This window comes from Trachurus japonicus, chromosome 11 (genome assembly GCF_045865225.1).
Source record: "Trachurus japonicus isolate A0001 chromosome 11, Traja_1.0".
NCBI classification, from domain to species: Eukaryota; Metazoa; Chordata; class Actinopteri; order Carangiformes; family Carangidae; genus Trachurus; species Trachurus japonicus.
In genome coordinates, this window is record NC_140917.1 from 2911905 (window position 1) to 2918527 (window position 6623).

Consider the following 6623-nt stretch of genomic DNA (forward strand, 5'->3'; position numbering starts at 1 on the left):
TTTTTTTTCAACATTTGTTAAAATTAAATGTCTCAGTTTAAACTGAAAGAACGAGCTGAACCTTTCTCTATTAGTATCACACTTTTTGGAAGTGCTGCACTGCTGAATAAATAATTCACAGGGCAGTTTCTATTAGTGTGTGTGTGTGTATGTCCCTCTCTCTCCTGCTACACTTAGTGCACTTTCTGCCTCTGATCTCAGAATAGAAACACAATCTAAGCTGCAGCAGCAGAAGTGTGTTTCTCCACACAAACCACACAAACACACACACACACATTTCACACAATTAAAGGGATAGTTCAACATTTTGGCAAATTGGCCCATTGCCATAACCCCTATAGTCATAGTAGTAGGTTTGTTACCTTTAACTGTTGGTGCAAGCTATTTTTAGAACGGCGGAGCAGAGCGGTGAGCTGCTCAGAGCTACACTATGGAGGCTCATGGGATACGTGTTGCGAGACGGAGTCGTTTTCGAGGGAAATGCAGAGACTGCTTGATGAAAAACTGTCCCTGAAGGCAACGTGCATCATCGGTTTTGCATGAATTTCCCTCTAAAACAACTCTGTGTGGTAACGTTGTGTTATTATCTCATAGCGTGGTGAATGTGCAGCTCACAACTTGTCCACCAGAGCGTTGTGGAGTTGTTGGATTGTGTATTTGATGAGTTTAATGAGGGAAACCAAGAAATCCCATAATGAGCCTCCGTAGCGTAGCTCTGAGCAGCTCACGACTCTGCTCCGCCGTTCTAAAAATGGCTTGCACCGACAATTAAAGGTAACAAACCTACTGCTATGACTATTTGCCAAAATATTGAACTATCCCTTTAACTCAGAGACTCTCTGAACACATCCAGTATTTTATATCTGTATAGTTACACAACCCGGTCGAAATAGTGACTCTGCGAGGCTCTGTGGAGACCAACAGGTTAAAAGACGTATGGCTACATGAACCACAACATCACAGGTTCGAATCCCGGTGGAAAAACCACCATTTGTTCTAACTTCCTGTTACTTGGACTGTGATCTCTCTCCAAAACAACTCAAAAATACTTTAAAAAGACAAACAGCAGCAGAATTACAAGCAGCTTTTACTGTATTAATGTAGATCTCACACTGATGACATCGCTGTTTTCCTCTTGCGTTTACGTCCCGTCTTCATGTGCTCAGTTCATCTTAAAAATGTCCTCTGGGGACAAATAAAAAATTTTTTGAATTTGAATTACACCACATAACAATAAAAGAGTGACTAAAGGAGCATCTGCTGCACATTCAGTCGACTGAAACTCTTTTTTAACAACACTTTAGTTTTATTTTGTGCAATAAATGTTTAATAAATGATCTGTTTTCTGTTTGAAGGGAGTCTGTGTTTCCTGTTGTTCAGTCTGCAGAATGAAAACAACCTTCATCAGCCTCCATTAAAGCTGCAGGGGCTCGTCGTCATCCCACTACATCAGCTGGTCCAGTGTGTGTGTGTGTCGTTGTTGTGTCTATAAATACACTGTGGTTCCAAACAACTGATCAATACCCGGCGGAGAGCAGGAAGTCACAGTGACCTTGTCTCTGCACTCGGCTTCAAGCAGCTCAGGAGAAACTCTGCTCCACCTGCTCATCACTCAAACTTCAGGAAAAAAGGGAAAAAGGAATTTTTTTGGGGGGAAATCCAGGTGTGTGAGGCGGGAAACTGTCAAACTCTGTCACGCCTCCTCTTCCTCTCAGCTGGGGAGCTCTGCTGTGGCAAAGATGGCCGCCGCCCAGGCAGAAAAAAAGAAAACCACACTCACTACACTGCAAAAACTCAAAATCTTTCCAAGAATATTTGTCTTATTTCTTGTCAAAATGTCTCAATTTTAGTCAAAACTAATCTCTTTCCACTTAAAATAAGACTCATCACCTAAAAATTTACTTGTTTTTAGATCATTTTCACTTGTTCCAAACAAATTTTCACTTGAAATAAGTAGAAAAATCTGCCAGTGAAAGCAGGTTTTTTTGTGCTTGTAATAAGAAAGAAAAACTTGCTCCACTGTCAGATTTTTCTACTTATTTCAAGTGAAAATCTGCTTGAAAGGAATAAAAACAAGCTGCTTTTTATGTGATGTTTCTTATAAATGACATTTTAACTAGAAATAAGACAAATATTCTTGGTAAGATATTTGAGTTTTTGCAGTGTACAACTACAAACTACTACGCTGCTGTCTCTTTAAGGCCCTCGCTCTGCTGCGACAGCCAATCACAGGCCAGGAAACGTGGCTAGACCGTCCTTGTCGGTGACCTTGATGGAAGAGGAGTGAAGGAACGGAGGATGAATGAAGGGAGAGGTTTATAAACCAGGGTAACTCTCTCCTGCTCCTCCTCCTCCTCCTCTCATATACACTCTGATCTCTCCCTCCTTCTCCATCCATCCAACCCCCCCCCATCCTTCCCATTTCATTCCTGGCTCCTGCAGCGTGTTGCATAATTCCCAGCGTGATGGAGGGAAGGAGGGAGGTGAGGAAGGGCAGAGTGACTCACGATGCAACACGAGCTACAACAGCAGCTGAAACTGTCACAGTTTAAAGGGATAGTTCAACATTTTGGCACATTGGCCCATTGCCATAATCGGTGTAAGCTGTTTTTAGAACGGCGGAGCAAAGCAGCAGGCTGCTCAGGGCTACGCTACGGAGGCTAAAGGAATTTCTTGGTTTTCCTCATCAAACTCATCAAATACACAACCCAACAACTCCAAAAGGCTGTCGTGGACAAGTTGTGACCTGCACAATCACCACGCTATGAGATAATAACACAACGTTACCAGACAGAGTTGTTTTAGAGGTAAATTCATGCAAAACCGCTTATGCGCATTGCTGAAAAACAGTTTTTCAGCAATGCGCATCAGCGGTTTTGCATGAATTTACCTCTAAAACAACTTCGTCTCGTAACGTTCCGTTATTATCTCATAGCGTGGTGAATGTGCAGCTCACAAGTTGTCCACGACAGCCTTTTGGAGTTGTTGGGTTGTGTATTTGATGAGTTTGATGAGGAAAACCAAGAAATTCCCTTAGCCTCCATAGCGTCCCTGAGCAGCCTGCCGCTCCGCTCCTCCGTTCTAAAAACAGCTTACACCGACAATTAAAGGTAACGAACCTACTGCTATGACTATAGGGATTATTATGGCAATGGGCCAATTTGCCAAAATGTTGAACTATCCCTTTAAATAAAAAAACCAACAAAAAAAACACATTAAACTTTTCACTAAACATGAATCATGTTGCATCAACACTGAATAAAACTGAAGGTGACAGAGAATCTCTGAGCGGTGACGGGTCGTGGATACGAGATGAGACGTCGATGAAACCACATTATCTTTACATCACTGGTATTAAACCAGAGGCCACTGATCATCTGACTGTCCCACTGTGTCAATATGTCACAGACCATAGTGACAGGAACTGGACCAACAATCAATACTCTGATTATTAGGTTCAATTTTATTCATATCGACTTCCTATATACAGATATGTCCCTATTTCTATAGCTGCTTTCATTTATGTGGTCTAATACATTCATATATACACATCTTATGGGTGTATGACCACATACATGATAACGTATATGAAACATTATTCATATACGGTCAAGTCTGTATATGTCCATTCATTATAATGGTTTATATTTATATATGGTATGAAATTATATTTATCTGTTTATATTTTTCATTACTATCATATATCACACACATGTACTATTATACATATAACACTGACAGGCTTTAGGGTGATATATACCAGTGGTTCTCAACTGGTGGGTCAGGACCCAAAAGTGGGTCTAGACCCGTTCTGGATGGGTCGCGGACAGCTGACATCTCCTCAGTTTCATTCATGTGCTCTGAAATGCACTTTGCTCAATAAAGAGCAAAATGAGTTTTTAAAGGCTTTAAAAAAAATTCTTGGTTTGAATTCTATAAAAGTGGGTCGCGCCTTAATGACCATGGGAAAATGTGGAGCCCAGAGTGAGACTAGTTGAGAACCCCTGATATATACTACGTAACATACATGTAGCATGTAGCATGTAGCACACATATGAAAATATACATTTGTATGGAATAGACTGATATATTTCACATATGTGCTTTTATTTTATATGTATATAGAGAAGTATGGTGTATGTACATATGAGAACATTCACTCAATTAAAGATGAAATTCCTTAAACTAGCATTTTACATTATTCCGCACATTGCGTATTAAGTTCATAAGAAACTTTACCAACTGAGAGTAGGCTAATGGAAGTAACAACCAAATTGATGGATCGTTAAAGTCATTATGTTGAGGAAATGCAGTGTAATGTGTTAATTAAAGTTTTGTTTTGTTCTGTTTTGTCACGACAGGTAAATTATCTTGGTATAAAATGAATTGCAACCGAGGAGCTAATGGAACAACCTGAGTGAGTCGCTCTGCAGCTGTTGAATTTTAATTTAATTGAACGATTTCTTTGTTAATGAATGAACGAGGAGCAGATACATCAGACCATTCCTCTTTCTGCTCTGTTGTATTCAAGATTTGGTGTTTGTGACAACATTTATATGAAATATGAAATAAACTTATAAAGGAACAACATATTAATGTTAAGCTTGATTATATGAATTCAACATAACAGAGTCTGATTCAGATTGTAAGTAATTGCAAAATATTGACATTGACTGATGTCATAACCTGGACCCATAGATAGATAGATAGATAGATAGATAGATAGATAGATAGATAGATAGATAGATAGATAGATATACTTTATTACTGTAATCCCGAAGGAAATTCAGGTGTGGTCAACTGCTCACAGAGGAATCAGTCACACACACATTGGCATAGTTGATTGCCAATGAAGTAAAAATGAAAATATTGGGAAAAAGTGAGAAAATGCCAATTTTTTTTTCCATAAAATTGATACAAAATCATGTAGAAATGTGTTTTAAGAGTTATTTTTTCAGTGGATGTTGTCACCACGTGTGTTCTGTGTATCTGAAATGCATTCATTGACAGTCTACCCAGGCTACTGAGGATTTGAAGAAAAAAAAAATCATTTTTTACAATTTCCTGTCGAAAAATAAAGGGTGCATACAGTGAAATGGCCACAATTTTTTTTCGCGATATTTCCGGCAGAGCCAGACCCTTCAATTATTGTTCCTTAGTGTCAAAGTTAAAGGAGAAGTAAGCGATCCGGTCGTTTTGGCTAATGCTGCGTTCCAGGCAGGCTTTTGAAACCGTAAATTACAGCTTCAAGTCACGACTTACGACTTTGTAGCGTTCCAGGCAACACACTCGTGTTTCTCCGACCTGTTTTACCTGTGAAAGTCACTATAACGGCCACTCGTAACTTCTGACCCGTGAACTCGTACCAGATCGAATTGGTACGACTTCACAGGTCGGAAGAACACGAGTTACGAGCTGCCTTGAACGCACCATAACGTCTCGTCAGCCGATGGAGTTAGCAGCCCCCGCCCTCGTCATGGATCTATTGGTCCTCGTCCCTACGTCACCACATTCAGGCGCATCCCTTGGCTGCACACACAGAGAGGACTGCCCCTTTATGCCGTTCTCTCTCCTCATTGGATAAAGGTTGTAGGATACGAGAAAAGTTTTCTCCTGGGCTCAGAGCAGAGCAGAGGGACTGACAGACCCGTGTTTCAGACCAAACACTCTATGTAAGTGATTGCTGTCGGAAGATAGAACTATTTAAGACTTATATTAACACAAATATATCACTTACTTCTGCTTTAACAGAAAAAACACAAATAAAAAGTATTAACAGACCATGTCAGGTTCAACCCATCTTTGAGCCCCGACTAAAAACAAAAACACACAGAGAATAAAAGAGGAATAAAAAGAGAAAAGTAGAACAACCAACTGCCCGGTCGTTGTAAACCTCCACCAACCAGTCAAGTCTGTCATCTGGGACCAGCTCCTCCCCCCCATCATCACCCCCCTCCCCCTCCTCCCCCCTCCTCCCCCATGCAGCTCTGAGATGAGACCATTTGTCCAGCTCCTCATCCATCCATCTCTCTCTCTTTCTCCTTATCTTCCATGATGCTGATGTTTCATTTGGCCGACAAACAAATGCCACCTCTGTTTCCCTGGGAAGCTTCTCTCTCTCTCACACACACACATGCACACATGCACACACACACACACACGCACACGCACACACACACACACACAGGGAGGAAGTGGATGTTTAGAAGCGTCACATTGACCTTGTAGAGGAAATCACAGCTCATTCATCATGTTACGGCTCCACTGGAGCAGAGCTGATAAAACCTGCAGATAAAAACTGATCGACTTTCTGCTGCAGGGCCACACAGGGCCGGGGGAGGTGGGGGGGCCGGGGGGGCTGGGGGGGGGGGCCGGGGGCGGTGGGGGGCCGGGGCTGAGAGAGCTGCATGCATTAAACTATTTATGGTCCAGTATGGTGCTTTACAGTACGTTAAGGAGCCATGTGCATTTCACTCTCTATTGCACTACACTTACATCATATGAAGTCCACAGTTACAGTAGATAAACAGCATCAGCTGAAGTGTCTCATGTTACATTAAACACATCATTACAGCTTAAAAGGCTCTTTAACTAAATCTAAAGGCAAGATACTGTAAAATCAA